We start from the raw sequence: 23,265 nt of genomic DNA, 5'->3' as shown, positions 1-23,265 counted from the left end.
AGGTCTTGCAACATCTCCCAGAGAGATGGGCTGTAGTCACAATGCTCAGCCAGCTTACGAAGGCGCATCAGGAATTCCGTGACTGATTCCCCCGGGGTTCGCCCAGCCGCACAAACATTGATGGTTTAGGGTCGTAATGATTTGCGACAAATTCTGAGTTCACTGAAGTTCTTTGAATTTGGGGTTGTCGGGTAGGTAAGGCCTTTGAAGTGAAATGAAAATGAAAAATGAAATGAATGAAAATCGCTTATTGTCACAGGTAGGCTTCAAATTAAGTTACTGTGAAAAGCCCCTAGTCGCCACATTCCGGCGCCTGTTCGGGGAGGCTGGTACGGGAATTGAACCGTGCTGCTGGCCTGCCTTGGTCTGCTTTCAAAGCCAGCTCTTTAGCCCTGTGCTAAACCAGCCCCTTGCACTGAAACATGGCACCCTGGCAGTGCCAACTGGCCAGCCTGCCAGTTCCAGGGTGGCAGTGCCAATGTGCCAGGTTGACAGTGCCAAGGTGCCAGAGGGTGAGCCGAGAGCTACACTGCCCTGTCCCTGACCACCCGGGGGTTCCCAATGGTCTGGGAGATCCCCCAGGTGCCGTTATGCCTGGTCCATGTTTGTGTGAACCAGTATTAAACGGCGCTCGGTCGAGGCCTCGCTGAGGAGGCCCTTGAATCCAGGGCGCTGGGGGAATCCAGCTCAGGAATATTTAAATGAGCCTAATGGTTCACTTAAATATGCCGATTTGGATCTCGCCTAACACGAATGACATTCAGATTTCGACGTCTTGAGAGGTCCGGTTGAATCTCATGAAACGTCTCGAGAAACACGGATCATGCCAGAGGCCTCTCACAAGATGCAACAGTCTCATTGTGAATCAGGCGTGACGAGACCGGTAAATCGTGCCCAAAGTCTGCAAAGTCACTGTTGCTCCATTATTGGCAAGTAGACCATTTGGACCCTGTAACCCTGACAGGGTATGACCTTCGCCTATGGCTGGTGTGCTTGCTGCTGCTCCTCCCACCAAAACCCCTGACTCCTCAGCAACTTGTCCACCTATCTGCAACTATCCCTGTCCGTCTGCTCCATTCCTGTCCTTTTCCAGCTGATCTGCTCCCGCTCCACCTCCTCCTCTTCTCAATGGAGAAGGTGCCTCCTGTTTTGTGGGTTCGTCTAATAGCCTATTCTTTATAGGAAAGGTTTCCCTATGGAGTAATTTTAGTCTGTTTCAGGCATGTTATTTCAAAACAACTTTATTAACACTATATACAGGATAGGCTACAAGGTAGGTTCATCTCTCTTGAGCACAGCTATTTCATCTTCTCTCCAGAGTCTGTCAATTAACCGCTGATCACACAGCTACATCATGATCTACATCACTAACACATCACCATAACTATTAACTCATCACCATAAGTATATACCACACCTCCCACAGAATGAACAATGTCCATTGGGGGTGCCATTTTACACCATAATGGTTCTGTGCTTTTTGGACTCTCAGCTGAAGAGCAGCCCTGCATCTGATCAGAGGTACATGTGGAGAAAGTTTTCCCAAAATAATTAACTCTCAGCACCCTTTACTGCTAAAGTCAAGCATTGACCTGCCTCCAACCTTTATATCCACACTTTCATCAGTCCCTGAAATAAAATGTGATTTCCACTGGCTGTATTTCCTGTGCATCCACCTTACCAAAGCTTGGGAAAAGACTTATGGCATCAATTTAGTTGCAAACTGGAGTTTAGGCACTAATTTTAAAATGGCAGGGGGGCTTCCAATTTCAGATCCCCCCCACCCACCATATTATTGCAGACAAGCACAATGATGTTGGGTTCATGGCCTGATATATTCCCCCATTGGCTTGGTTAATGCATGGATGTATTTCCTATAACAAACACAGAAAATGCTGGACAATCTCAGCAGGCCTGACAGCATCTATGGAGAGAGAAAGGAGCTAACGTTTCGAGTTTCGATGACTCTCTGTCGAAGCTCTGACAAAGTCATCCAGATTCAAAATGTTAGCTGTCTTTCTCTCTGTTTCAGTGATTCTTCCACAGCGAAGAATCACTGAAACGACTACACGATGAGATCAATAAGTTCCATCCCACCATCAGACTCACCATGGACTATTCTCCAAATTCAGTTGCATTCTTGGACACACTCATCTCCATCAAAGACGGTCACCTCAGCACTTCGCTTTACCGCAAGCCTACAGATAACCTCATGATGCTCCACTTCTCCAGCTTTCACCCGAAACACATTAAAGAAGCCATCCCCTATGGACAAGCCCTCCGTATACACAGGATCTGCTCAGACAAGGAGGAGCATAACAGACATCTACAGACACTGAAAGATGCCCTCATACGAACTGGATATGGCGCTCGACTCATCGATCGACAGTTCCAACGCGCCAAAGCAAAAAACCGCACCGACCTCCTCAGAAGACAAACACGGGACACAACTGACAGAGTACCCTTCGTTGTCCAGTGCTTTCCTGGGGCGGAGAAACTACGACATCTTCTTCGTAGCCTTCAACACATCATCAATGAAGATGAACCTCAAACAAACCATTGTTTGCAGCAAATTACCCAGCCTTCAGAACAGCGACCACGACACCACACAATCCTGCCAGGGCAATCTCTGCAAAACTATGCTCACCCCAGTCCAACGCCGGCATCTCCACATCATGTCTTTCGCTCCAGAGATGCTGACAGACGTGCTGTCCAGCATTTTCTGTTTTTGTTTCAGTTTCCAGCACCGCAGCAATTTGCTTTTACCTATTTATTATAATTTATTAACATGCTTTTATGCCCTTGGTTTCTTACAATTGCAATAAAATAGAATAGTTATCTAATCATTCTATAAAACATTTATTATATTGTACTTTGATGGAAGATTCTGTGATTACATATGATTAAGAGGTGGTTTGACCAATTAGGGTTCAGTACTTGAATCAGGAATGTATTTATTTGAAGTTAATCATGCGTTACCTATGCTTGCAGCTCATACTGATGCCACCAAAATCTCTTCTTTCCCAAAGAAATCACTTGAAAATTCCCAAGAGTGTGGTACCTTCACAGAACATTTGTTTTCTTTCCCCTGAAGAGCAGCTTTCAAAGTGAAATATTTTAACAGGTGAGTGGATAAGCTATAACAACAGCCCCTGGTGTCTGTTTGCTGGTGGGTTATACTCTAATGATGCACTCATTCTTGTTTCCATGCTTCAGTGAGAAAGTTAGAATATGTAGTAAGATTAATTACTGCTGTTAACACTCCAAAACTGGTCACTGTGCAGTGCGGCTTCATATGAAGTACTGAGATAGATATTGGATAGAAAATCAGACTGGCTCCTCCACCAGTTTGAAATTCCTTTTTCCCATTTTCCGCAATGGGCTCCACCTAGGTGATAGTTTATCAAAATGCCTGCACTTTTCAGTGTTTAGGATCAAGGAAATAGGAGTAGAACGTTCCGACCCTCAAACATGCATCATCATTTCATTAAATCATGGCCTCATCTCTTTACCCAATTTTACTTCATATCCCTCAATGCCCTCACTTAACAAAAATCGATCAAACCCAGTCTTGAGAATTTCAATTGAGTCAGAATTCACTGTCTTCTGGGAACAGAATTCAAGTTTCCAATTTGTGTGTTAAAGTGCTTCTTGATTTTACTCTGAAGTGGGTTAGCTGTAAGATTAAGATTATGGTCCCTTGATATCAATCACTCCATCAGAAGACACCGTTTTTCTGTTTATTCCCAACTGAATCCTTTTATTATATTCAAAACTTTGGGCAAAAACCTCAGAAAAGCATCATTTTAAAAATAGAATTTACAGTGCAGAAGGAGGCCATTTGGCCCATCGAGTCTGCACCGGCTCTTGGAAATAACACCCTACCCACCCCACAACTCCACCCTATCCCCATAACCCAGTAACCCCACCCAACACTGAGGGCAATTTTGGATACTGAGGGCAATTGAGCATGGCCAATCCACCTAACCTGCACATCTTTGTACTGTGGGAGGAAACCGGAGCACCCAGAGGAAACCTATACACACACGGGGAGAACGTGCAGATTCCGCACAGGCAGTGACCCAAGCCGGGAATCGAACCTGGGACCCTGGAGCTGTGAAGCAATTGTGCTAACCACTATGCTACCGTGCTGCCCCATTTACTCCGGACATCTGCACCTGCTGCTCATCTTCTTACAGAGTGATGCCTTCTGACCATTGGAGAAGTGCAAGCTGACACCAAAGCCAATGGATAAAATTCTCCGTTTGGGAGACTTAAGGGTGGGATTTTCTGGTCCCCCAGCTGTGTGTTTCCCAGCAGCGTGCCGTTCGCTGGCTCCGGAAATCTATCTCCTGTTGCCTATCAATGGGATTGCCCATTGTAACTATCCGACATTGCCAGGAAACCTGCTGATGGGGAAACCACGAGGTAATCGATGGGGTGCATGTGGCCCAGCGGTGGATAACAGGCTGCTGTTCACCAACGGGAAGGCTACCACTCCATGAACATTCAGGTGGTCTGTGACCATCAGTTGAGGATTCTGCACGTCTGCGCCCGATACCCGGGCAGTGTACATGACTCGTTCTGTGATCCCCGGCATGTTCGAGCGGCAACCCCCCCCCCCGCCGGCTGCAGGGTTTGTTGCTGGGCCACAAGGGTTACCCGTTGCAGTCGTGGCTGATGATGCCTATATGGAGGCCACAGACCGATGTGGAGAACCCATTGTGGAAATGCCCATTGTGCAACTAGGGGTGTTGTCGAGAGGTGCTTCGGGGTCCTGAAGATGCGCTTTAGGTGCCTGGACCGCTCTGCAGGGGCCCTCCAGTACGAGGCAAGGAGGGCCGGCCGCATCGTGGTGGTCTGCTGCGTCCTCCACAATACAGCCCATCAGAGGGGCGATGTGCTGGAGGAGGATGAGGGGCAAGGGAATGCCTCACCAGACGAGGAGGATGAGGGGGAGGGGGACAATGAACAGGACATGGGGGCTGGCCAGGCACGGAAGGCCACACTACGCTATCGGCTGTCGACACACATTTCACCAACTGGGGGAGAGGGGTTTGCTTGGCAGGGGCACGGACACCACAATACTACACTACACCCCTTCACCACCGAACACCCTCACCTCCCACACCACAGACCACCTGCATGCACACCCCCCTCCATTATATATACCTGGGGCACCAAGAACCGGGGGCACTGGGTTGGCAGTGACAGCGGGTCTGACCCATGGGATGGAGGATGATGACAGCCCACTCTGAGATGAGCGCCATAGAACATAGAACAGTACAGCACAGAACAGGCCCTTCGGCCCTCGATGTTGTGCCGAGCAATGATCACCCTACTCAAACCCACGTATCCACCCTATACCCATAACCCAACAACCCACCCCCCCCCCCCCCCTTAACCTTTAGGACACTACGGGCAATTTATCATGGCTAATCCACCTAACCTGCACATCTTTGGACTGTGGGAGGAAACCGGAGCACCCAGAGGAAACCCACGCACACACGGGGAGGACGTGCAGACTCCGCACAGACAGTGACCCAGCCGGGAATCGAACCTGGGACACATTGTTAGACAATGTCTGACTCATGCCCACAGTAGCTCCACCTTGGTGATCCCTGCGTGCGAGCTGGCCAGTCCATCACACGGTCCTGTCAAATAGCTGGGGACGGGGTTATGGGGATGGTCGGGGGAGGGGACGGCTGCACGGTCCACCCACTGGGCCTCCCTCGTCCCCCATCTTTCACTCCCAGTGGCCTTCACTGCCTGCCCCAACCCAACCCCCATCAGACAGAGCACAAAGGCAGTTAAAACCGTTATTCTAACAGGTGTCTTATGTGAAGAGGTATATACAATCTGTGAACTAAACTGTGCCCTGCACCCATGCCAACTTAACTGGTGTCTAACTTTCTGGCCTTACCACTATGTCTTTGTGTTTCCCCAGAAGGTACAGTAGGAGTGGAGGCGGACTGCTGAGACTCCTGCCCTGCGACTAGGATCCCCGTTGGCACTCATCTTCTGTGGCGGACAGGCTTGGGTGGGCCCGGCTGCTCCTCGGGTGCCCCGGTTGGCATTGTGCCACCTTGTTTTGCCACCTTGTTTTGCCCGCTGCCCACCAGATGCACCAGGGACAGGAGTGGTGGGGGGGGGGGGGGGGGGGGGGGGGGAGAGTCCGAGGTGCTGCGGTGTTCCCAGACCTCCCCTGCAGAGGTCACCGGCACAGGCAGCAGCATCTCCTCCTCCTTCGGAGCGCCCAACGGCTTCGCCATGGGATGGGGGTGCGAACGGAGCCAATCCCCGAGGCCCCCCCCCAACACCTGGCGCTGTCAGTCCTGGATGCCCGCTCTGGTATCGACAAGGGTCTGAAAGTTAGCAGCCATGGAGCACAGGGAGTGGACCACCTCCTTCTGGGACTGGACCACCTCTCTGTGTGTCAGTATGATGCCGGCCAGCCCTGGGAAATGCCGCCGATACTCTCTGCTGTGACCTGCTGTGACTGGGTCACATTTCTGCTGCAATGCCAAGGTGGCTCCGGCACATGGCTGCCTGTGAGTGGGCAGCCCTGTCCTGGGCCACGGCCCCCACCTGCACAGAATGCCCCAGGCCTTGCACAACCTGACCCATGTCTGACACCATCGCCCCCATTGCCTCCACTGCAGACGCCACCCATGTGTTTTCGGCCTGGGTGGCACGCATGACCGGCACCACTCCCTGCTCCTGCAGCTGGTTGGACTCCTCCACCTGTGCCTGCAGGTTCTGGAAACCAGCCGTCATCTGCCGTAGGGGCAGCACGGTAGCATGGTGGTTAGCATAAATGCTTCACAGCTCCAGGGTCCCAGGTTCGATTCCCGGCTGGGTCACTGTCTGTGTGGAGTCTGCACGTCCTCCCCGTGTGTGCGTGGGTTTCCTCCGGGTGCTCCGGTTTCCTCCCACAGTCCAAAGATGTGCGGGTTAGGTGGATTGGCCATGCTAAATTGCCCGTAGTGTCCTAAAAAGTAAGGTTAAGGGGGGGGTTGTTGGGTTACGGGTATAGGGTGGATACGTGGGTTTGAGTAAGGTGATCATGGCTCGGCACAATATCGAGGGTCGAAGGGCCTGTTCTGTGCTGTACTGTTCTATGTTCTATCTCCTCCTCTAGACCCTGCGTCTCTGACTGCACCTGCACTATCGGTGGGACTGGATCTTCCAGGAGCCCGGGACCCGTCTGGGCGACAGCTGATTGCTGTGGCTGGGCTTCCCTCCGACTGTCCGGCCCCTCAGCTGTTCCTACCTCAACCTGCTGTACCAGAATGGCTGTGCGGTGCGCACCAGTGAGTGTCCCAGAAGCCACATCACTAATTTGCCCAACCGAGGTCTAAGTCTCTGAGATGGTGGAGGGTGTTGGAGATAGCAGTGATGGAAAGCCAATGTTCTCATCCGACCCGAAGTCCGGGGTTTCCTGTGTGTTTGTCTCCTGTGTGTTTGTTCCATCCCCTGAGTAGTGGTCTCCTGGCCAGTGGTCTCCTGGCTTGTCTCGGCCAGAGGGCTGGTGTTCCAGCTGCTCGCCCCGTCGCTGCTTGGATTTCTGGAGGGCACTGGCCCTGGCACACCCTGGTGGGTCGGGCCCATAGCCGGCTGGTCCTGTAAGACACAAGACAGCATATATGGTTAGACAGCTGGACGGGGGTAAGGGGTGAGGTGGTGAGGGCTATTGGGGTGGGGGGGGGGGGGGTTGGGGTGGGCACACATTTTTCGTGAGGACCCGCAACCAGTCAGGGGGTCTCACTTTGTGGCGCGCTGCCGACCTCCGCATCGGCGACCTCCCTCTCCTCCGGAACGCCGACAATGTCTAGTGCCCTCTGCTCAAGCACAGTGAGGGGATACCGGTCTTCTGGTCACAGTGGTCCCCGGTTGTGTGACAACAACCATTAGAGCTTGTGACCTATTGCATCACACTGTGAATGGTACTGTTTTCTAGTCCCATACTAACCCTTGTACTACATCGTCTAGTAGATGTGAATATTTATTCAATTTCAGAGATGGCTGTGGAAAAAACAGGTAACAACCCTGAGGAGGACTTGCTGGATCTCATGCTGGGGATGAGGAGGGGGGCAAGTGGACCAAATGTCTGTGGGACAATGCTTGTGGAAGAGTGATCACGGGATATCACAAAGCTTGGATTGTTAATGGAGAAAAACAAGGAATAATTTAAAGTAGAACTTCTAAATTGGAAAAGGACTAGGGTCAATGATGTGAGAAGGGATCTAGACAGAGTAAAATGAAAGCATAGGTTAACAGGAAAAACTGTGATGAGGAGACGTTTCAGGTACAGGTTATGTATTTTCCAACAAGAGGGTGATATGGGAGATAGAGAATTTGATGAAACAAACAAAAGAGGGTGTACGATGTCAGATGAATCCATCAAGCTGTTCTGAAAGCGACCACGACACCGCAAAGCTCTGCCATGGCAATCTCTGGAAGTCGTGCCAGATCATCGACGTGGGTACCACCATTACATGTGAGAACACCACCCACCAGGTACGTGGTACATACTCATGTGGCTCGAACAACATTGTCTGCCTCATACGCTGCAGGAAAGGATGTCCCGAGGCGTGGTACATTAGCGAGACCATGCAGACGCTGCCACAACGGATGAACGGACATCGCGCTACAATTGCCAGGCAGGAATGTTCCCTTCAGTCGGGGAACACTTCAGCAGTCAAGGGCATTCAGCCTCTGATCTTCGGGAAGCGTTCTCCAAGGCAGTCTTCAGGACGCGCGACAAAGCAAAATCGCAGAGCAGAAACTTATAGACAAGTTCCGCACACATGAGTACGGCCTCAACCGGGACCTGGGATTCATGTCGCATTACATTCATCCCCCACCATCTGGCCTGGGCTTGTGAAATCCTACCAACTGTCCTGGCTGGAGACAATTCACATCTCTTTAACCTGGGGTTACTCCTCTCTCTGGATCTGTAAAGTTTTAATTACCTGCAAAGATTCGCATTCAAAGTGTCCTCTTGTATCTTTGACTTGGTCTATATATATGTTTCTGGAACATACCTCTTCATTCACCTGAGGAAGCTCGTGATCTGAAGCAACCTGTTGAACTTTAACCAGGTGTTGTGAGACTTCTTATTATGCTTAACCCAGTCCAAGGCCGGCATCTGCACATCATATATGTTTGGAGGCACAGGGTGAGGCTAGAATAGCTAATGAATACTTTGCATCATTGTTTACTAAGGTAATAATAATAATAATAATAATAATCTTTATTATTGTCACAGGTAGGCTTACATTAACATTGCAATGAAGTAACTGTGAAAAGCCCGTAGCTGCCACATTCTGGCGCCAGTTCAGGTACACTGAGGGAGAATTCAGAATATCCAATTCATTCAACAAGCACGTCTTTCGAGACTTCTGGGAGGAAACCGGAGTACCATTGAACATAGAACATATAGTGTAGAAGGAGACCATTCGGCCCATCGAGTCTGCACCGACCCACCTAAACCCTCACTTCCACCCTATCCCCGTAACCCAATCACCCCTCCTAACCTTTTTTGGTCACTAAGGGCAATTTATCATGGCCAATCCACCTAACCTGCACGTCTTTGGACTGTGGGAGGAAACCGGAGCACCCGGAGGAAATGCATGCAGACACTGGGAGAACATGCAGACTCCGCACAGACAGTGTCCCAAGCAGGAATCGAACCTGAGATCCAGGCACTTTGAAGCAACAGTGCTAACCACTGTGTTACCGTGCCTTATGGATGCTGACAAAAAAAATTTATAAGCAGAAATGGTAGAGGTAATCAATGGGGTGAAAATTCAGAGGCATCGTGTACTGAAAGGTTGGTCATGCTTGGAGTAGATAAGACACGTGATCTGGATGGCTTGCATCCCAGGTTGCTAAAGGGAGTGGGGGTGAAGATAGTGAAAGGGATTGCCATCATCTTCCAATCTTCCCGAGTAAGAAGTCTTACAACACCAGGTTAAAGTCCAATGGGTTTATTTGGAATCACTAGCTTTCGGAGTGCAGCTCCTTCATCAGCTGATCTAGATTCCCTAGATACAGGGGAGAAACCAAAAGATAAGAAAGCGGCAGATGTAACACCCTTGTTCAATAAAGGGTGTAAGAGTGTAACCACAGGGTAATCCATTTAATATCAGTGGTGGTTAAGGTTTTAGAAACAATAGTCAGGGAAAAGATTAACAGGCACTTAGAGAAGTTTGAGTTAATTCAGGAGAACCACCTTAGGGCGACAGGGTGGGGTGTTGGTGAATAATTATAATAATCTTTATTATTGTCCCCCAAGTAGGCTTACATTAACACTGCAATGAAATTACTGTGAAAAGCCCCTAGTCGCCACACTCCGGCGCCTATTTGGGTACACAGAGGGAGAATTTAGAATGTCCAATTCACCTAACAGCACATCTTTTGGGACTTGTGGGAGGAAACCGGAGCACCTGGAGGAAACCCACACAGACATGAGGAGACGTGCAAACTCCACACAGACAATGACCCAAGCCGGGAATCGAACCTGGAACCCTGGAGCTGTCAAGCAACAGTGATATCCACTTTGCTACCATGCTGCCTGCAGCACTGAGGACCCAGGTTCAATCACGGTCCTGGGTCACTGTGTGGAGTTTGCACATTCTCCCCGTGTCTGTGTGGGTTTCACCCCCACAACCCAAAAGGTGTGAAGGGTAGGTGGATTGGCCACGCTAAATTGCCCCTTAATTGGAAAAAAATAATTGTGTAAAGTGGATCATGTTTGACTGATCTGATTGAATTTTTTGGTTAAATTACAGAGTAGATTGATGAAGAGAATGCAGTTGATGTTGTCTATGGACAGAATATTATTGCCCCCTAATGGCGGGTTTGCAGGCCTGTAAAATTCCTCAGGTAGCCTCCCTGCTGCCCTCCCACTCATCTTTGACCTGTTTGCAATTTTACAGAAGGTGTGAGTGAGGCCCAGGGCAGTCTGCCCTCCCTCACCTCAACTGAGGCCTAAGTAGCCATTACCACTTCCCGCTCAGCCTCAATTTTGAGGGTCAAGTGGAGTCCTGGTAGATCGCACTGTCCGTGCCTTGGGAGGGAAGGGATTGTGCATCCTTGTAGACCTACCCTCTCCGGGCCTCACTTTCCCTCTCTGCCAGGAGACATCCTTTGCACTTACCTGGTCCTGGACTCTGGGGCTAAAACTTTGGAGAGTTTTTGTAGTCCCAATTCTGGCCACTGCTGTCACTAATGTTGCTGGAACCACAGAGCAGCTGGCCAATCAGATTAGCTGGCAGCTGGCCGCAACCAATTAATGGTCGTTAAATGATGGTGGGGTTCTTGTGAATGGCAGGAATTTGTTCCCCACTGACTTTCCAGGTACCTGGGCGCAAAGTCCCACCATTGGAAAAATCCTGCCCTATATATAATTTAAGAAAGCCTCTGACACATATCACAAAAGGTTGGTGAACAAAACTGCGGATCAAAGGAGTATCAGTGTCAGTTTGGATAAATAAACTTGGCATAAGGATAACAAAATAGCAAGTTGTTGTAAATGGTTGTTTTTCAGACTGGAGAATGGGAGACAGTGGTATTCTCTAAGGGTTGGTGCTAATATCACTGCTTTTTTGATTACATCACTCGGATATTGAATCACAACATATTACATTTTTAAAATTTGTCAATGACAACAAACTTGGAGGTGTGGCAAACAATGAGGATGTTACCGGTCAACTGCACCAGCACACCTATAGGCTAGCAGACCAGACAGACAAATGGCAGGTAGAATTTAATCTTGTGAAGTGTCAGGTGATGCATTTTGACAGAAGGGATAAGGAGAGGCAATGTACACTTGATGGCACCATTCTAAGGAGCATGCAGGGAAAGAGGGATCAGGGATGTGTGTGCATAGATCTTTTAGAGTGCAGGAAAAATTGAGGGACTAATTAGCAAAATATATGGAATATTGGGCTTCATAAATATAAAAAAGAAAAAAAAACGGTAAATGGAGATATTGAGTAAAAAAGCAGGGAGGTTATGCCGAAATTTATAATGCTGTGGATTAGGGCACAATGCGAGTATTACTCCCAAATCTGGCTACCACACTTTAGGAAGGATGTGATGATCCTGGAGAGAATGCAGAGATTTACAAAAATAATGTCCCAGGGATGAGGGAATTCAGCAAGACGTTACGTTCATTCATCTTGGAGCAAAGGAGGTCGAGGGGGAGATATGATAGAGGTCTACAAGATTATGACAGATTTAGATCATTTAGTACCATTAGCTGAGCATTCAAGGTCTAGGGGATATTGATTTAAGATTTTGCACAAAAGATAAGGCGGGCTGTGAGGAAGCATGTTTTTATGCAGCAAATAGCAGTGACCTGGAACAGCTGGGCTGCCTGAGGGTGGTGGAAGCGGAGACGATCAATAAAGCTGAGACAATCGATGATTTGAACAGGAAATTGAAAAGATACTTGAGGGAAATAACCTTGCAGGGTTACGGGGAAAGGGCGGGGGAATGGGACGACAGGCTTAGGCTCGACAGGCCAAATAACCTTCCTCTGTACTATAATAAGACTGTAACTGTAAGATGAACAATTTTTTAAAATATCCATGGCTTGTTTACTTACCCTGGTTGAAATACACTTAACTGTAATGTCACTATCAATGATTTTGTAATCTGTGGCTGTAAAATGCTATCCTTAATAGTGAAAGATTAAATGGGCCTCAGTGGGATCATCTTATTAAAATGTAAACATTTTGGTTTTGCAACATGAATTGCTGGTACAATGTGCTACTGTAAATATCTTTTTTAATATGCAGCATTTTGCTGTTGTTGCACATCGGCACCGGAGTCGCCAATAATGTTGCCAATTAATAATGATGCTCTTTAGAGTCGCCAGGTATCAAATGATACCACCACAAGGCTTTACTCCATCGATCAAACGACCACACAACCAGTTAGTCAGTTCAAGTTCAAAGATGGTTGATTTACACACAAGGATTACTTCGACACGCAACACAAAACACTACAAGTTAAAATACACCTAACAACTACAATAACCCATACTTAACTTCAGGGCAACCAGCTCTATGCAGATGAACAAGGCCTTCATCCGGATCTTGCATGGCTGGGTGGAAGAAGTGGCTTCGTTTCTGCTGGGCTCATCTGTCTGGTAGCGATCGTTGGTCTTGAATTTGTCTGTCTGGTGGTTATGCTGCACTTGGGTTGGCATAGGCTGGATCCAAGAGAGCCCGAGCACATGGCTGTGTCTCTTCTTACCCCTCTGGGATTTCGCACTCTTTGGGGCAGTCCTTAACTTGGACCCAATAATTCAGCAGACTTCGATCACTGCCTTCAATTTTGGCCAATAAAGGGGTGGGTGCCTTGATGGCTGGGCGTGTCCTTAGCGGTCATTGACCTTGGCTGTTTGGGCTCCCTGAATAAAGGGAGTGGCGCTGATTAGTCTGTATTTGTATCGGTTACCTGTCTTTTGTTCTGGGGAAATGGGCCATTAGAATGCAAACGAGTGGGGGTTTCGATCGCGTCTAGCTATCTGGGTTGCAAATACACTCACAAGCTCTGAGTCTGTCTGAGTCCTGATGTGGAGATGCCGGCGTTGGACTGGGCTGAGCCAGTAAGAAGTCTTAGAACACCAGGATAAAGTCCAACATGTTTGTTTCAAACACTAGCTTTCGGAGCACTGCTCCTTCCTCAGGTGAATATACCTCTTCGCTCCCCTGAGGAAGGAGCAGTGCTCCGAAAGCTAGTGTTTGAAACAAACATGTTGAACTTTAACCTGGTGTTGTAAGACTTCTTACTGTGGCTGAGTCCTGGGTTGGCCATAATTCCCATGGTCCTTTGCAGGTGGCCATCTGAGATGGCTACACTGTGTAACAGAATGCATATATTAAGGTTGAATGTGAATACAGGAAATCCCACATGAATTTATTTGTTTGTTTCCATTTCAAAAGGAAGATTAAAGTAATGATCCAAATATTACCTCGTTCTGCTCCACGACGTTTCCTGGAACAAAGAGAAGAGAAAACCTCAGGGTGAGATTCTCCGTTGGTTGACGCCGAAATCGGGAAACGCGATTGGGTGAAGAATAGGTTCCGAATCCAAAATCGTGGCGGGTTCCGATTTCACACCAAATAGCAATTCTCCGTCACCTCGACAGTGGCGTCAATGTGGTCCGGAACGTAGGTACAATAAACACTGTTTGCATATCATTAGTGGGCCCGGCCAGGTATTCTCCGGGGCCTCCGCGATTCCTTGCCTTCGATGGGCTGAGTTCACGATGCCGCGGTTCACTTCTGCTATTAAAAATCGTGAAACCGGTGTCATGGCTGCTGAGGGAGAGAGAGGAGGTACGGAAAGTGTTCAACATCACCATAGTTTCTTGACAGTTTGTGCCATTGGTCGGGGGTTTCTGCTAGGGCCGGTGGGGAGTAACGGGGGTGGCCAGGTGGTGGGCTGTGGGGCCAGTGTGGACGGGCGTGGAACACCGTTACCGCAGCCAGAAAGGCAGCCATGCAGCTGCCCACACTGCTGACAGGGCCACAGGTCGTATAGGTGTCCCCGCAGACCATCCCACTAGGTGCCCACTGGCCCCAGGCGGCCAATCAGCTATAAGGGAGCCTTCCAGCCCAACCAGCGCCATCTTGTTGGCTGAAATGAGTGTGTGTGAGGATTATAATGTGTACATGCGGCTGCAGCTTGTCAGCCTCCTGAGTGTCAATCACGCACCAGGCGAATCCCGCACCACTTTTCTTTGGATTGTGTTCCACATTGCGCCGGTGCTAGCCCCTCCACAGTTGCTGTATCCATTCCAAATTCTGCGCCGGCTTTGCTGTCGTAAAAGTCCACAAATTCTTCCCCCGCTGTCAGAACTTAGGGCTGGATTCTCCGATTTTGCGGCTATGTCCGGAGGAAATTTCTGCTCTTACCACCAAACTGCCGGTGCCGCCCCCGCACCGATGCTCCGCCCGGTGGGGGACTAGCAGCCACGTCGCGTAAAGCCCTCGGACTGGATTATCCAATCCTACTGCTATGTCCGCAGGATCGGTCTGGTCTTACGACCAGAAATTCAGCGGCTCCCCCATACTGATGCTCCGTCCGGTGGGGGGCTAACAGCCGCGCAGCATAAAGCTCCCGGTATTACCTGCGGATTTGGCCGCAGAATGGCCGGGTCCATGGCCATGCATGTGCACACCGGCAACCTGCAGCGGCTGCGCCATACAATATGTCGCCTGCCGCACGCAGACCAGGCCTGCCAGGTAGTGCTCTCCTGTAACCCTCCTCGGCACCCCCGGACCACTGTTCACCAGCCCCCTAGCCCCTGCCGAAGCCCCTCCTGCCAGCAGAATGGCTCTCTCCCCCTCTCCCCGACTGTGGTGGCACTGGACACATTCCGCAGCCGCCACGCGAGGTTGACGACAACACAGAGGACACATGACCGACGCCGTCGGTAAGTCGGCCCATCGGGGACAGCGCATCGGGAGAGGGCCTCAGGTGACGTCCTGAGGCTGTCCCAACTGCGTGCGGCATACTCAGTGATTACTCCGCTTTGGAGGGGATGGAGCATCCGAAAAACAGCCGCCTGATTTTGGCGTAAAAACGGATTCTCCGTTCATTCGCCGAACGCAATTTTGGCGTCGGCAATCGTTGAATCCCATCCTTAGTCTCAGGAAAGGAGAATCCAGCCCTCAGACTCCCAATGGAGGCACACCTGAAGAAGTAAAATTTGCAGTGATTCAGTGCTTTCTTCATCTTAAGACACCCCTAAGCATTTTACAGCTAATTAAATACTTCTAAAGTTACGTCGTTGTTACTGTGTAATGTAGGAAATTAGACAGTCAATTTGCAGATATTAGTTCAGTGAGCTGCCAGGAAAAAATGACTTACTTTTAGGTAGAATGTGTCCTGGGTGCAGGACATTTAGCAGGGTGGCTGTTTTGGAAGGGCCTACAGAGAACTTTAATAGAGTGGGAGGGAAAGGAATTGTCAATTTTGATGGACAAGCAAACTTTTTGCAGCAACTAGAGCAAGAAGGGAACTAAGGGAAAGATCTTCCGGCTGTTAACAACGGCAGGATTCTCTGGTCCTGCCAATGCCCCTTAACCTCGCAGTGGATTTCCCAGCAAGTGGGGGGTGGATTCAATAGGAAATACCATTGACAGCAGCGGGAACAAATGATATCGCCACCAGCCAACGGCTGCCTCGTCACCAAGAAACATACCATGAGGAGGCTAGCGAATCACATCCTAAATGTGAAAGCCTCAAAATTCACAAGTCACTGATATAAAGGAGAGTATGAAACCTGCATCCAACTTCAAAACAGTTTCCTCTTGACCGTTACAATAATTACGGTAGCACGGTAGCATTGTGGATAGCACAATTGCTTCACAGCTCCAGGGTCCCAGGTTCAATTCCGCATTGGATCACTGTCTGTGCGGAGTCTGCACATCCTCCCCGTGTGTGCGTGGGTTTCCTCCGGGTGCTCCGGTTTCCTCCCACAGTCCAAAGATGTGCAGGTTAGGTGGATTGGCCGTGATAAATTGCCCTTAGTGTCCAGAATTGCCCTTAGTGTTGGGTGGGGTTACTGGGTTATGGGGATAGTGTGGAGGTGTTGACCTCGGGTAGGGTGCTCTTTCGAAGAGCCGGTGTAGACTCGATGGGCCGGGTGGCCTCCTTCTGCACTGTAAATTCTATGATCTATGATAACAAAGTATTGTGGATGCTGAAGATTATAAATAAACAGAGAATGTGCTGGAAATGCTCAGCAGGGCTGTCAGCAGCTGTGGATAGAGAAACACAGTTAACGGGCTGAATTCTCCATTTTGTGCACAAACCCACGGAAGGTTGACAGATCCTCATTCTCACTGAATTCAAGAAGGTTACAGCTCCTTGCTGTGGCAGGCAGGGATCCCTCCTGTGTGGAAGGGGAGCTTGGCCTCTTCTAACAACCTAGTAAGGATCTTAACTCCATCACTTCATCAAATCCTGACAATCAAAGTGAGTCATATGTACTCTAATATACCTTAAGCTCGTCCACTAAAACTCTTTCCTCTTTTTTTGCAGGCACCAGCAAGCTGCTGCCATCCAGGCAATTGAGCAGCAGCCCAAGCCCTCAAAGCATGTCCTGTGGTGATATGCCTGTGGGCTATATCATAGTTAGGTGGTGTGCGGCCTCCAACCAACAGATGGCTATAGAGACACACCATGCGGCCACCAGACCAAGGTCACATAGCCTGGGACCCAGATATAAAGGGAGATGCATCCGGCCATCATCAGAAGAAGATTGAGAGGTTATAAGACGTGCATGCAATTGGTCAGTGCTAGGTGTAAGTTCCAGAGGAGTAGCAAGACTCCATGATAACGTGCTCTGTATCAGATTGCCGTCTTACCACATGAGACACAATAAAAGGATCCTGGTTTGGACAGATCAAAGTGTTTGGTGAGTTACTCCATAAAGTACAAGGGCCGAAACACAAAATGACTGAGGACCAGGGGGCTCACAAAGAAGCATCACAGCATTCACCCACCCCTTCACCAGAACAAAGACACACACGTCAGTGGAGAATACCTCCAGATTAGACTTGGGGGCCATGTTCTGGAGAACACCTCACTAACATGTGCCTGCAGCAGTTGGAGGCAGGGAGAGTCCAGTTCTCCGGCACTTGGAGGGCTGCTGGAGACCAGTCACCCTCTCAGTGGATGATTAGTCTCTGGAAGAGGCTGCCAGCTCAGTGCTGGAGGTGCAAGGGCAGGCAATGGGATATCAGGCAGAGATTCAAGAGTTTCTTAGCAGACTGATGCGCTATCAATTGCACTTAAAGACTCGAATCAGTACAAGAGAGGCTTTATTACCGTGAGATGTTTATCCTCCGACTGCAGCTGGTAGAATGGCAGCTCAGGCGAACTCATACATATTTATACGGCTCCCTGTGGGCGGAGCTAGCCGGTAGGGGCTACCGACGAACCTGTAATACCGGTACTGCTGTACATCCCCTAATACAGGCACACACACAATTACACAGTGGTGGATCACCACACAGACTACAATGAATGATGGAGGAGTCCATCCGTGTTCTGTCTGATGATGTGGCTCTGACATGCGAGCCTCAAGGTCACTTATGGAAGGTTGGCAAAAAGTATGGAGACCTTGGTCCAGCATCTTTTGTTTGGATTTTCACTTGGCACTGCACTCCATGGCCACACATCCGGGTGGGCACCATCAGGATGTAGGCGACATGGGGAAGAAGCATCTTGACCTCACTCCAGGTGCCCATCTCCTGCAGGAGTCAGGCTGGGGCCCTCTGGCACCCAAAGAAGTCCTCCACTCAGGAGACTAAATAGGGTGTGGAACCATTCAGAGTCCCCTCTGCCAGCAGCAACTCCAGCAGCGCAGGCCACTGAGGTGGGCTCCTGGCCCTGAGCAAGATACCCTTCTCAGACTGGGGCCCTGCAAGCCTTGTGCTATCAGCGCACGTCTGCCAGGATTATCACAGGCACCAGGATGTACCGGTCAACAGGCCGCCTCCACCTTTGATGCAGATGTCGGGGTCGCACAAGATGTAATTGTAGGGTTAGTAAAGTTTTAAAAATTGACATCACTTCTGGTTTGTGGGTGTACTAAAATAAATAAATTGCACTTATTGAAACTCATTGGATGGGTATGTAAATGTTCTGGTCAACCGAAAGCATTGTAATTATGTACTTTGTCACATGAACAAGCCCCCCCCCCCCCCCCCCCCCCCCCCCCCACCCAATTCTGGGGTCTGTGTGCTTCTCCTTCCAGTAAATGATGTGGTATCCTTTTGACCCGCTTGTTTGCTAGTGTTTCATGCACCCGTGTCAGGGTCCAATTCCCAGCCCCCGGTCTTCCCATTGCCTGCCATTGTTTATCATCTTCATCCACTTCCCTGCCCCTCTGCCTGCCATCAAGACCCCCTTTACCCTCTCCCCCATGCCCTTGCACAGCCCTCTTTCACCTCTTCCCCTACCTTAACGCAGTGCTTCTTCCCCGTTAAACTGGAGGCAGCATGTCCCACAGCACAGTCCAGACAGAAAACAGTGTCAGACACTGGGAACAGAAGACCCCTGCATTACTCAACCCTGGGAGTAGTACTGACCTGAGTTGGTGAAAGGCGAGGGCCCATACATTCAACAGCACAGTGCTGCCCATAAAGACAAGCTCGGCCTAGAACTGGAGGGCACAATTAGCACTATGCCAGGTCGTCTATGTCTGTAGTTCTCACCTCAAAATCTTGAGTGGACTGAAGACCACCTCGTGCACATCACTCCTTTGCAATCATGTTTGAGGTAGGTGTGATTTCTCACTGGCGTGACACAAGATTGGAAGTTCTGATGAGATTCTGGCGAGTTCTGGCTAACCATAAAATTCCTACAGTGCAAATTTGGCCCATTGAGTCAGTACCAACGCTCTGAAAGAGCACGCTACTGAGCCCCACTCCCCTGCCCTACCCCATAAACCCCGTAACTCTACCTAACCTCCACATCCTTGGAGACTAAGGGGAGATGTAGCATGGCCAATCCACCTAACCTACACATCCTTGGACTAGGGGCTTTTCACAGTAACAACATTGCAGTGTTAATGTAAGCCTACTTGTGACAATAAAGATTATTATTATTATGGGAGGAAACCAGGGCACCCAGACGAAACCCATGCAGACACAGGGAGAACGCACAAAATCCACACAGTCACCCGAGGCCAGGATTGAACCCAGATCCCTGGCACTCTGAGGCATTAGTGCTAACCACTGTGCCAGCCTGCTGCCATGTTTTAATGAGCATTCATAAAATGCAAATGACGTTGACACCATCAGGCAGCAGGAAAACTGAGGCATTCACCCACCATTGGGGGAATTAATAACGCATTTTTATGCTGGCACGTTTCCGATATTTTAGCTCCCGCTATATTCTCTGCTTCATCCGCCACCAAACCCGCCATGGGCAGGATGGGAGAATCAACCCTTAGTTTTGAATCTAATATGATTGTACCTCATAACCCTTCGGAACAGTTCTGAAAAAGATTCAGATTGAACACAAAGCATTAACTCTTTTTCTCTCCACAGAAGCTCTGAAATCTGCTGGCTTTTCCCAGCACTTTTTGTTTTCAGTACCTCATGACCTACTCGGCCCACGATAGATGGACGGGAGTGGAGGCTGACACTAATTTAAGGGGCAGATTAAAATAGCCTTGGGGGTCATAACTGCATCAGCTGACCCCGATTAGCATTATTCATGGTTCTCATACCTGTTATATTCCAACGACAAAGGAAATTAACCTGGGCTTTAGTGAGCACCTGCTGCTGAAACCCTAAGTAGGAAATCTTTCCAAACAGGTCAGGACTTCCCAGGTGGACATTGTGGACCTCAGGATTGCAAATATCAAAGCCAGAATGGCAGTAGGCTACAATTAAACATGAAACCAAATCCACATGATTCTCAGCAGGTGGCCTTGCTGCCTAGATTGAGATCTGACCTAAAATAAGAACAAGAGAGCTCTAAGCAATGCTTCAATCAATCCTGATATTTTGGACTCTCTAGTAGCCAATTTTAAAGTGCAGAATGGGCGATTTAGAGAAAATTGCTGTGTTCTATGGCTCCCCTGATCATGAAGACACTCATAGAACAGGAGTGTATGGGTGTAACAAGTATTTATTCTGAACACATGGGGAGGTAACCAACAAACCTATGAACAGACAATTATATCTCAGTTACTGTAGAGCTAAGGTGAGGTGCGACTGTTTTGTTGTCCATCCTGCTACCAAGTGCCTTTGTCTTGTCCGTCCCCTGCTCTATGTATACATGGCTTCATGATGTCTAGTTCCACCTACTGGCAGGAGGTCATAACTGTCACGACGTGTATTGATCATCAGCTATATACATTGGTACTGTTATATACAGTTATATACATTGGTGCAACTATGTACAGTAAGAGGTCTTACAACACCAGGTTAAAGTCCAACATGTTTGTTTCAAACACTAGCTTTCGGAGCACTGCTCCTTCCTCAGATGAATGAAGAGGTGTGTTCCAGAAACATATATATAGACAAATTCAAAGATGCCAGACAGTGCTTAGAATGTGAGCATTTGCAGGTAATTAAGTCTTTACAGATCCAAAGATAGGGGTAACCCCAGGTTAAAGAGATGTGAATTGTCTGTAGCCAGGACAGTTGGTAGGATTTCGCAAGCCCAGGCGAGATGGTGGGGGATGAATGTAATGCGACATGAATCCCAGGTCCTGGCTGAGGCCGCACTCATGTGTGCGGAACTTGGCTATAAGTTTCTGTTCGGCGATTCTGCGTTGTCACACGTCCTGAAGGCCGCCTTGGAGAACGCTTACCCGGAGATCAGAGGCTGAATGCCCTTGACTGCTGAAGTGTTTCCCGACTGGAAGGGAACATTCCTGCCTGGCGATTGTCGCCCGATGTCCGTTCATTCGTTGTTGCAGCGTCTGCATGGTCTCGCCAATGAACCACGCTTTCATCCCCCACCATCTGCCTGGGCTTGCGAAATCCTGCCAACTGTCCTGGCTACAGACAATTCACACCTCTTTAACTTGGGGTTACCCCTATCTTTGGATCTGTAAAGATTTAATTACCTGCAAATGCTCACATTCTAAGCATTGTCTGGCATTTTTGAATTTGTCTATATAAATGTTTCTGGAACATACCTCTTCATTCATCTGAGGAAGGAGCAGTGCTCCGAAAGCTAGTGTTTAAAACAAACATATTGAACTTTAACCTGCTGTTGTAAGACTTCTTACTGTGCTCATCCCAGTCCAATGCCAGCATCTCCACATCACAACTATGTACAGTTATATACAGATATGCATATGTGCATTTCACCACAAAAATAATTGCTCAGTGTCTTTAAGAGAGAACCATAGAATCCCTACAATGCTGAAGGAGGCCACCTGGCCCATCAAGTCTGCACCAACTGTCTGAAAGAGCACCCTACTTAGGCACACTCTGTCAGTCTATCCCCATAACCTCACCTAACCTGCACATCTTTTGACGGCTGGAGGAAACCGGAGCACCCGGAGGAAACCCACGCAGATATGGGAAGAACGTGCAAACTCCACACAGACAGTGACCCAAGGCTGGAATAGAACCTGGGACCCTGGCGCTGTGAGGCAGCAGTGCTAACCACTGTGCCATCGTGCTGCTCATTGGAGGTGGCAGGGGGAAGGGAAAGAAGCCAAAAAGCACATACTTGTCCTGCCTCTTTAGTAATACTGGCCTTTTGCCTACATCAATCTCAGCACATCTGTTCTACTTAAATTGATGTACAAAACTTCTTGGGTGCAATTTTAAGTTCACTGATTGTATTATCCACCAAAACAACATATGATTGCAGTTAAACATGCACATACATATCTGACAAAGATTAGTTTCCCTTAAATAGCCGTTTATATTTATGTTCGTCTTTCTATTCTGCGCCTGGTGGCACATGAGGCAGCCCATTTCTTCCACGTCCAGCAGCTCATGCTCTGGGTTGTTTCCAGAACAAAGGCCTTTTTTATGTGGACAGCTCATTAGTCTGACTCACAACTCTCTATCCGGCAGACCAGCCAGATACAATGGCTGGGGGGAGGGTCACCACTCCACTTCCATTGGACATAAGCACCCTGCTGGAATTCAACACAGTATTCAGAGACCAGTACTGTTGTCTTTGCTTGCTGGGTCTGTCTGGAGTGGCATTTTCAACCCACTCTGAGGCCTGAATATTTAGCCAACATGCACTCCATATTACTGAAAGCACATTGCAGTGCCTGAAAATATATTAAATATATATTTTCACAACACATATCTTGATAAAGTATATTCCATGATTTGTCAGAATCTTCAGATAGGAATAATCTATTAGTGTCGCAAGTAGTCTTACATTAACATTGCAATGATGTTACTGTGAAAAAAATAGTACCGAACAAAGTAAGAAGTGTGGCATCTTCAGAATTTATTATTTTCTCAATTTGCTTGAATCCTGACAAACAATATTCTGTCAACAAGGGTTATTTGGCTTATTAGTTCCAAAAACCTCAGAATAGTTTGCATGTTTCTCAATATCAGCAGTCAATTTTATCATTTATTCAACAACTCAGCCGGTAAGCAAAAAGACAGAAAACATGCCAAAAACAAAATGATAAAACAATTTGTATTGGCTGTAAGATTCTTGGCAATGGATTGGGTAGCATCATGTAAGGGCCTATTTTAATCAGAGGCAGGAGGGGCCTAAAGTTTCTTT

The 23,265-nt window shown here is 48.6% G+C and overlaps 1 long non-coding RNA gene across 1 annotated transcript; it reads left to right on the top strand.

Moving 5' to 3' along the window:
• The first annotated feature begins 3,018 nt into the window (after window positions 1-3,018).
• LOC119972175 lies at window positions 3,019-17,291 on the top strand. Its single transcript, XR_005462010.1, has 3 exons — window positions 3,019-3,124; window positions 13,962-14,042; window positions 17,071-17,291. It is a non-coding gene; the product is annotated as an uncharacterized LOC119972175 (long non-coding RNA).
• The last annotated feature ends 5,974 nt before the right edge of the window (window positions 17,292-23,265 follow it).

Source organism: Scyliorhinus canicula, chromosome 10 (genome assembly GCF_902713615.1).
Source record: "Scyliorhinus canicula chromosome 10, sScyCan1.1, whole genome shotgun sequence".
NCBI lineage: Eukaryota > Metazoa > Chordata > Chondrichthyes > Carcharhiniformes > Scyliorhinidae > Scyliorhinus > Scyliorhinus canicula.
This window is presented reverse-complemented; position numbering and strand designations above follow the sequence as displayed.